Raw genomic sequence first — 10,000 nt, 5'->3', positions numbered from 1 at the left:
AATAAAAAAAATATATCCTATTCTGGGATATTTGTAGTTTCTTTTTCTTTCGGTCCGCCGTTCAGTGATACCATTCGATTGTGCCGCAAATTATCCATGGACCAGTAATCTCATCGTCGAGGAGGCCCTAACCCTGCTGATCATAGACAGAGAAAGCATAGGCCTACTGTATGCTTTGGGAACAGAACACAGCTGCATGTCCAGTGTCGCCATGGGTGTGTCTATACGGAGAATGACATGTGTCTTGGTGCGGCCGCACCCCCCGCACCTCCACTTCCACTGATTCCGACAGATATGCCCGACACGTTACCAATTTACCATCGCGTCTGGCCTCTGATAAAACTTTTATCGCTATTCTGCCTGGACCTGTCCATGTTTGAACCGTCTCACTCATTGGTTCGTTGTTTAACAGATGTTTTAAGCGTGCGCTTCCTATTTGAAATGCAGCATATGCGTGTTGCTTAATCACTTTCAAACGGTAGATCCTGTTCCTTTGAAACATAGCCAAAGGACGGTGTATTCTTGCTTTGGTATAGGCCTACATTTTAGGCTTATTCTCAAAATCAGATTATGTTAGGCGGACAGGATTATTAGCCAATTTCAATCGAACAATTTGACCGGAGAGATTTCATTTTGTCGGACATTTTTTTCCGGCCAATGTCCACAGAAACCCTGGTGTGTGTGTGTGTGTGTGTGCTTGTAGTTTAGGCCACTATAAGAGCTGTGTGTGTGTGTGTGTGTGCTTGTAGTTTAGGCCACTATAAGAGCTGTGTGTGTGTGTGTGTGTGTGTGTGTGTGTGTGTGATTTAGGCCACTATAAGAGCTGTGTGTATGTGTGTGTGTGTGTGTGTGTGTGTGTGTGTGTGTATGTGTGTGTGTGTGTGTGTGTGTGTGTGTGTGTGTGTGTGTGTGTGTGTGTGTGTGTGTGATTTAGGCCACTACCAGAGCTGTGAGTATGTGTGTGTGTGTGTATGTGTGTGTTTGTATGGTGTGTCTATGATTGTAACTAGACTTGATATTTTTTCAAAACCAATCACATCAATTCATTTTAAATTAAAACCTGCTGTCTTCTGATGATGTCATTGTATTCCACAGACAATAAGTGAAGCCAGCATAGCAATGACAATGCTGGACACACACACATGCACACTGGCATGCACATGCACACACACACACATGCACACTGGCATGCACATGCACACACACACACATGCACGCTGGCATTCACACGCACACACACACACACACAGACACAGACACATGCACACTGGCATGCACACACACACACACATGCACGCTGGCATGCACACGCACACATACACACACACACAGACACATGCACACGCACACACACACACACACACACACACACGCTGGCATGACACGCACACACACACAAACACACACACACATGCACACAGGCATGCTGGCACGCACACACACACACACAGACACATGCATGCTGGCATGCACACGCACACGCACACGTGCACACACACACACACACATGCACGCACACACACGCACGCTGGCATGTCGGCACGCACACGCACACACACACACACACACATATTTAGACTGCAGTTGAGAGGAGCTGTTCGGAGTGCAGAGAGAGAAATAAAAAGATTGTGTGTGTGTGTGTGTGTGTGTGTGTGTGTGTGTGAGAGAGTGAGCGAGCACATTTGACCTGTAGACCTGGACCAGGATATGTTGACCAGACACAATAAAAGGCAGGAAAAAACAAGAGGAGAAAAAGAGAGAGAGAGAGAGAGAAAGAGAGAGAGAGACAGAGACAGAGAGAGGGAGAAAGAGAGAGAGGGAGAGAGACAGAGAGAGAGAGAGAGAGAGAGAGAGAGAGAAAAAAGGAGGAATTCCAGTAACATTGTTCCACAGGATGAACCCAACAGACACGTGAATCCACCCCTCTTGTTCACCCCCTCCCTCCCTCTTTCTCTCCTCTCCTGCTGTCTCTCCATCTGCCCCTCTGCTCTCTCCTTTCCTCTCTCCTCTCCTCTCTCCTCCTCCCCTCTCCTCACTCCTCCTCTCTATCCTCTCCTCTCATCTCATCTCCTCTTTTCTCCTCTCCTCTCTCTCCTCCTCTCCTCACTCCTCCTCTCTATCCTCTCCTCTCATCTCATCTCCTCTTTTCTCCTCTCATCTCTCTCCTCCTCTCCTCTCATCTCCTCTTTTCTCTCTCCTCTCTCCTCCACCTCTAGCTGTCCAACATCCCTTTCTTTCCATCTAACCTGACTCCCAACACCTAGCCCCCCAACACACACACAGAGAAAGACACACACACACACACACACACACACCTCAATCCGGAGCTGCAGAAGAAGACTAGAGGCAGTCTCAAATACTTCCAGCAGGCCACCACCAGATGGCACTGTACTGTGTGGTGTGTGGGGTGTGTGTGGAGTGTGTGTGGTGTGTGTGTTGGGTGTGGGGTGTGTGTTGCGTGTGTGGTGTGTGTGTGGTGTGTGTGGGGTGTGTATGGGGTGTGTGTGAGGTGTGTGTGTGGTGTGTGTGGTGTGTGTGGGCTACTCAATAGGTCTCCTTTGTGGAGCCGCTGGTGTCTGGTAAGAAGGATCCTTTTTATGTTTCAGGCATCAAAGCCTCGTCGGACTCAACATTTTTCTTTGTGGATTATTGGGTGCACTGGACGTGGACTGGACGTTAGTCCGACTGTTCCTTCTTTTCGTTCGTTGGATTTTTGTGGTTGAGTTTGATTTGTTTGCTTTCGTTTGAAGGGACATGAAGTGCATGCATGGACACTTTGGTTGCGCTCCTTGCACTGTGTGGAACTGTTTGTTTTCGAACATACTTCTGCACATATAAAAACATACCTGCTAACTGTATTTGTGGTGTCTCTCCCGATGTCAGTGAAAAAAAAAAGTATTTACATTAGTATTTATCTAGAGCAGTGGTCGCCAACCCGCCGATCGCGATCGACCTGTAGATCTTTAGGACTGTAGGATTGACCTGTAGATCCCGAGAATAACAGGAAAAACACAGTCACCAAACTCCGCATGGTTGCCAACGTTTACAGGGCCTAAAAATCAGCGCAGAATTGTGGGTATAGCGCATGATTTATTCAAAACCCGCAACTGTAGCCATCATAATGCGAGAAATTCCTGCACATACTTTACAGCGCTGTCTGATAACCTTAATCTAATAATGGAGCGGCGTGAATGCGGGACCGGAAGGACCAACGTCTGACTTGAACCGAACATGCAGACACACACACACGCACAGCACCACTTTGCAGGTACGCTCTCTCTCTCTCTCTCGCAACAAGACTTGTCACCGCTGAAGTCAAATTAGGTGCTTCTATATCAACTCAGCTAACTGACAGAAAAAGAAAACGAATGTTTAGCGATCAGGAACTGTCAGGAATTTGTTCTCTATTTGAAGAATGCAATCGATGTATTATGTAGGCCACAGTACGTGCACAGATAGCTACAGACACAAAGCGCATTGTAGGCCTTGTGACGTGACTAAAATCTTATGTAGAAGAAGAAACATTCACAAAAAATCCATCCATCCAAAAATTACCTTTGTTTTTGATAGCTGTTGAAAACGGCATGGAACTGACAGAGATGTTTTTGTTTATAAATAAATAAATAAATAAATAAATAAATAAATAAACATTATGCTGATACCTTTTGCTTTTCCCAAATACAATGTAGCCTACAGGTGTAAGTGACCTTTCATCAATCCAGTTGCAATGGATGAACTGTGATGAACTGCCCCTGCCACTGATTGTTTAGAGATTTTAAAGGTTTTATAACAATGCTACATCTTCTTTGGCTATTCTACAATCTATTCACCTTTTCAGCACCAGTAGGCTACTTTCTGTGCAGCCGCACACACACACTCAGGCATGCCAAACAAGCATACACAAAAGTTTCAAGAGTGGGGGATGGAGTAAAATATGGAGACAAATTGAAGTGTGATTTATTTTCGCGGAACGGATGTACAGGACTGAGTGGCGGTCATATTTTGTACCGCTATGCGGTACATCTAGTTAGTCATCCAATTATAATTGAATTATAAATAAAGACTATGTTAAGTGTTGTTATCTCAATGATGCCTGTAGCGTTGATAGGCTATTTTTGACCTGATACATTTGCCTAAATAAAAGACCTTAAATTGGAAGTATTTTAGCTTTGATTCTTTTTTGACGCTTCATGGTAGATCTTGACTTTGTTCAGGGCGAGGTCAGGGACCTTGGGCTCAAAAAGGTTGGTGACCACTGATCTAGAGCCTATTCAATTTCTACCCGTGTTTAATGGTAATAGTCTAGAGCCTATTAAATTTCTACCCGTGTTTAATGGTAATAGTCGGAATCTAAAAATCTGATTGTTACAGACTCACCTAGACAGACAGACAGACAGACAGACACACACAGACACACACACACACACACACACACACACACGTTAGCACCACTGATACAGATGGGAAGGCAACCTGATATTGTTACCAAATAGGGATAGCCTGTCCTGCACACACACACACACACACACACACACACACACACACACACACATACACTGGAACTATAAGGCCTTATGCATGACAAAGTAAATACCAGAGATCAGGCACAGGCACAAGCCTACAAAAAAAGCATCACACTCACATAAACACACACACACACACACACACACACACAGGAGCCTAACCTGTGAAGAATGCCTGCGCCAGCATGACACAGCCAAGGCCACTGGTCAGCTGAGCAGAGAGATCCCCCAACACACACACACACACAAGCCTGACCTATGAGGAATCCCTCTACCAAAGGCCTTGGATCAGACAGGGGACTCGTGGTCCGAGAATGCTCTTTATGTGTGTGTGTGTGTGTGTGTGTGTGTGTGTGTGTGTGTGTGTGTGAGAATGTTGTGCATTCACGGTAGGAACGGTGAAGTGACATAAGACATACATTGATGGAACTCTCAGAACAGTGAACCACAAGTGGAGTGAGCTAACAGACAGCACTGAGAAGGCTACTAAAATAAGCTGCAAGTAGCTGTAGCATACATAGCCTAGCACACATAGCCTACCCTATTGAGTAGCTGTAGCACACATAGCCTAGCACACATAGTCTACCCTATTGAGTAGCTGTAGCACACATAGCCTACCCTATTGAGTAGCTGTAGCACACATAGCCTAGCACACATAGCCTACCCTATTGAGTAGCTGTAGCACACATAGCCTACCCTATTGAGTAGCTGTAGCACACATAGCCTAGCACACATAGCCTACTCTATTGACCTTTAGCACACATAGCCTACCCTTTTGAACTGTAGCACACATAGCCTACCCTATTGAGTAGCTGTAGCACACATAGCCTACTCTATTGAACTGTAGCACACATAGCCTACCCTATTGAGTAGCTGTAGCACACATAGCCTACCCTATTGAGTAGCTGTAGCACACATAGCCATGGCCATTTTTATGAAAACACCCTACCCCAAAATAGGAGCTAAAATAGTTCTGTAAGGAACTGCGGTAAGAGGAAACCCAGTTCCATGCAGTGAGAATGCGCAAAAAGGGGTAGTTTTCTCAAAGGTTTCTAGTAACTGCAAAAGCACCTTGGCCATCATGTATCAACCGAGTGTAGTAACTGCAAAAGCACCTTGGCCATCATGTATCAACCGAGTGTAGAAACCAGAAATGATCTGACGACGGTGCTCACGTGTCTCACTCCAATTCCAGCGTAAGAATAAACTGGTAAATGTGGCAGCTGAAAACAAGCCTTATTTAAATATCATTGATAAAGCCCGGGAAACTATAGCAATTTAAGTTGAACATACTTTATTTTCACATACTACAAATACATTCCTTACAAAACCATACAACACCTGCCATTTGCCCCTTAATAATAAATAATAATTGATGACTGCTGCGCTTTCCAAAGACAAAGTCATTCTCTCCACATAGCCTATATGGCTGTCCTAAGCCATCAAATGTGTCACCATAACAGGCTACATTACGGCAAGTAGGCTACAGATGTGCAGGAAAGGTCTTCGGTCCAAGATATTCCATGAATTCAACTCTTCAACTTTCCAATCCTCTGCACCGTGCTATGGCGCCTCCACAACTTGCGCACACGAGTTGAGACTTGACGTGAGATTCGAGCGTAGCCAGCGCTCACGTTCAAATTGATAGATCCCATGCTTTGCGTGGAAATGAGCGCACGCCTGTCCTACGCCTGTTTGATGTTCTGCGTTCGTTTCATAAATGAGGCCCTTGTGTGTACATGTGTATGTTGTGCGTTCATTTCATAAATGAGGCCCTTGTGTGTACATGTGTATGTTGTGCGTTCATTTCATAAATGAGGCCCTTGTGTGTACATGTGTATGTTGTGCGTTCATTTCATAAATGAGGCCATTGTGTGTACATGTGTATGTTTTGCGTTCATTTCATAAATGAGGCCCTTGTGTGTACATGTGTATGTTGTGCGTTTGTTTCATAAATGAGGCCCTTGTGTGTACATGTGTATGTTGTGCGTTTGTTTCATAAATGAGGGCCCTTGTGTGTACACATGTTTGTGTGTGTGTGTGTGTGAATCTATGTGTAGGTGTGTTTAAGTGTGTATGTATGTGAGTGCGTAGGTGTGTGTATGTGTGCATGCGTGTGTCTTTGGCTTGATGGTGTGGCACATCACTGGATCAGGGTCAGGGTTGTTCAGGTCTTTAGGGTGATGTTCAGGTCCTCACAGACCATCTGTTTAAATGGTCCAATCAGACAGCAGATGCCACACAGGGGTCAAAGTTGAAAGGTCAGCAGACACCACACAGGGGTCACAGTCTTGTTGACCCTCAGTCCTGCAGTCTCATCATCTCAGCACATAAGTTCAAGTACTGTAGTCCTCCAGTATTCTAGATCCCTAGTCAAGTAGTCCTCCAGTATTCTAGATCCCTAGTCAAGCAGTCATCCAGTATTCTAGGTCCCTAGTCAAGCAGTCATCCAGTATTCTAGATCTCTAATCAAGCAGTCATCCAGTATTCTAGATCCCTGGTCAAGTACCCAGTCCAGTCTAGACCACTGGTCAAATAGTGATCTTTGGTTTTATAGACTAGTCTTAGCCCTAATCCAGTCATTTCTGTTCTGCTATTCTGTTTAATTGTCTAAAGCAGCGGTCTCAAACTCTCCAAATGTGAGCAGCCCCAGTTTCTTGCAGCCCCTTGTTTGATTTTGATTTTTAATGACATTCGGCCTACAGAGCTATTCTTTACAAGGGAACCAACAGAGCTAATCTTATTAGTTATCACTTCACTATAAACATCTTTCTGAAGAAAAAGGAAATGGCAGTTTAAAAGAGTTTGAAAAGTGTCAATTCAATCATGATGCAACAACCTGTCTGTTTTGCGGAAGGACAAAAATAAAGCAAAAGCACTATTAGCACACACACACAGATGAGTAGACTATAAGAGACTATTAGCACACACACACAGATGAGTAGACTATAAGAGACTATTAGCACACACACACAGATGAGTAGACTATAAGAGACTATTAGCACACACACACAGATGAGTAGACTATAAGAGACTATTAGCACAAACACACAGATGAGTAGACTATAAGAGACTATTAGCACAAACACACAGATGAGTAGACTATAAGAGACTATTAGCACAAACACACACAGATGAGTAGACTATAAGAGACTATTAGCACAAACACACACAGATGAGTAGTCTATAAGAGACTATTAGCACACACACACAGATGAGTAGTCTATAGGGAGAGAACGCAGAGTAACTTTGGAGACACGTCTTAAAAATAAAAAAAATAATAAACAAGAGACTTTTTAGAAAAGTCAAATGGTGGTTAATAAAATAATGAATAGAAAACCAGAAATAGAATGACGGGCAGACTGTCAAGACAATGATGTAATGACAGCAGAAGAAATGTCTATTTAGTGGCAAGTGTCTGGTTGTGTGTCACGGCTCAGTTTTGAAGTTGAAATAAATTCGGATCGGCCCGTGGATCTGCTCATTTTTCCAATTCCTGATCCAGCTATTTTGTCAATATCAGGGCCGATATCCGATCCTAATATCGGATCAGTGCACCCCTAGTTCACACACTCCCACACACACACACACACACGGAAGGAGATGTCTATTACTCATGCAGAGACTTTCCTGGCAAACAAATGACTCTGCCTCCTCTCCCAACCCACACACACACACACACACACACACACACACACACACTCACACACTCCCTAACTGGATGCAACACATCAGGAAGGACGTGCTGTATCCCCAGTGCTGAACACTCAGCTAGACTGACTCACTTCCAGCACAACACACACACACACACACACATCCCATTTACACAAACATGGACACATAAAGACTACACATTTATAGTATAGCACACACAAACACACATATACACAAAACGTACGCACAAACACACACTCTCTCTCTCTCTGTCTGTCACGTCCAGTCACACAAACAGCAGACAGACAGTCGTGACCCCCCCCCCCCCCCCCCCCCCATCTTCCGGGAAGTGCCACATTCCACTGCTCAACATTCCAATGGAGCATCGTGTGGAGGAAAGCCTACGGTTCAGACGTGACCTGCATGTCAGTAAACAGACTCACACACACACACACAGACATGCACTCACGACTCTAAGGTGACCTGACTGTTTACAAGCCAGGCACATTCCAGCACAGGAGTCCAGACACAGCACATTCCTAAAGACCACTGCACACACACACACACACACACACACACACACACACACACACACACACACACACACACACACACACACACCAGGGTATCTGCACATTTTCCAAGTGAAAATTTAAAGACTTTTAAGACCTTTTCAAGACATCTTAATGGAAAAATTAAGACTATACCATGGCAAAAAGATACATACGACAACTTACATTTTTTTATGTGTAGCAGGGTTAATGTTGTTTCCCTGAATTTCCCCACATGAGTCGTGCTTTTCTTTTTGGAGTTCTTGTATTTTCTTTATTTTCCCACAGGAATGTAAGGGTAAGGGGGTGTGGTGTAGGTGTGACGTGGGGCTATGCCCCACGAAAATGAACTTTTAATTAAGTGTCCCACTACCCCCGGGCTTGTCAGAGATCATGCAACAGGAGCATCTGTATGTGATAACCTGTAGCTACGAGAAATAAATTACTTCAGTAAGACCCAGTTCGGACGTCACGTCGCATTATTTCAACTTTTCTTTTAAAATCACAACGCAGAGTATATTAAGGGAGAGCAAAATACTCCCGTTACAACTGGTGCCGTGACCCGGATCGGGAGTGAGTGTGACGGATGGCAGCTAGCTTAGCTGTGCTTGTGGAACGTTGGTAAACCTCACTCCCCCCAGTCGCCTCCCGATCCGAGGTGCTGCTGTTTCGCGGGTTCGAGTCCACTCTTGAGGCGTCGGGGAGTGAGGTTTACCAACGTTTCAAATCCATATGTCCGGCCTAAATTCGAACGTATGGCCATCCTATCGCTAACTGGCTTATCAACATTCTACTGCTCACGTAGGCTACCTGCGTATCTCTCAGGCCTCGGCTACACCACGAAAACGTCAGGTATATTTGTACATATTATTACCGTTTTCACACCTTTAACCACACCCGTGAAAAACATCTTCACTCTGCAACCACTACACTTCCTCCCGTAGCCTTATATAGTCACTTATACAATTGCGTTCGGATGGATGGAGACATTTCACTCACTCTCTTGCGCTCGCTCACTCGCTGGCGGTCCCATACGCAAATTTAATACCTCCCTTTCGAAAATTCAAGACATCCCAGACTTTTTTAGGCCTTAAAAACCGAAAGTTGTATTTAAGACTTCTTTAACATCTTCAACCGCTGTGTGGTAAACACCATAGTAACTGCCAAATCATGTTGTCTCATCTTACCTAAGGATGTCCATGTATGTGTGTGTGTGTGTGTGCGTGTGCGTGTGAGAGAGAGGGAGATGTTTACTAGTTATGAATTCCTAAT

General features: G+C 44.6%; 1 protein-coding gene across 6 annotated transcripts in view; it reads right to left on the bottom strand.

The window, feature by feature from the left end:
• Positions 1–10,000, bottom strand: part of sbf2 (SET binding factor 2) — a 104,030-nt gene that overhangs the window by 66,322 nt on the left and 27,708 nt on the right. The window lies entirely within an intron of this gene.

This window comes from Alosa sapidissima, chromosome 20 (genome assembly GCF_018492685.1).
Source record: "Alosa sapidissima isolate fAloSap1 chromosome 20, fAloSap1.pri, whole genome shotgun sequence".
In the NCBI taxonomy this organism is placed as follows: domain Eukaryota; kingdom Metazoa; phylum Chordata; class Actinopteri; order Clupeiformes; family Clupeidae; genus Alosa; species Alosa sapidissima.
Note: the sequence above shows the minus strand (reverse complement) of the source record. Positions and strands in the feature narration are given on the sequence as shown.